Source organism: Cucurbita pepo, chromosome LG03 (genome assembly GCF_002806865.2).
Source record: "Cucurbita pepo subsp. pepo cultivar mu-cu-16 chromosome LG03, ASM280686v2, whole genome shotgun sequence".
Classification (NCBI taxonomy): Eukaryota; Viridiplantae; Streptophyta; class Magnoliopsida; order Cucurbitales; family Cucurbitaceae; genus Cucurbita; species Cucurbita pepo.
The window spans coordinates 8,571,637-8,572,003 of NC_036640.1; positions in this window are offsets into that span (position 1 = coordinate 8,571,637).

The following is a 367-nucleotide window of genomic DNA, read 5'->3' on the forward strand; positions in this document are numbered from 1 at the left end:
TTTTTTTTTTTTTTTTTTTTTTTTTTTTTTCTTCTCTTTTTCTTTTTTCTTTTTTTTATTGAAGAAAACCAAAAGCTTTTATCTAACAATCTCCTCCTAAAACACGCGATATATCTACCTTATTATTTGAACTCCGATCTTTGAGCGAAGTTCCTCAAATTTTACCTGCGATAGAGACTTGGTGAAGATGTCTTCAACCTGTTCTTCTGTTCGGATGAAGTCAATCTTGATAAGCCCCGAGCTGCACACTCTCGGATGTAATGGAACCTGATCTCTATGTGCTTGCTTCCATCATGCAAAACTGGATTTTTGATCGGGGAGATCGTAGCTTTGTTGTCCACGTATAGCATTAGTGGATCGCCTTCTC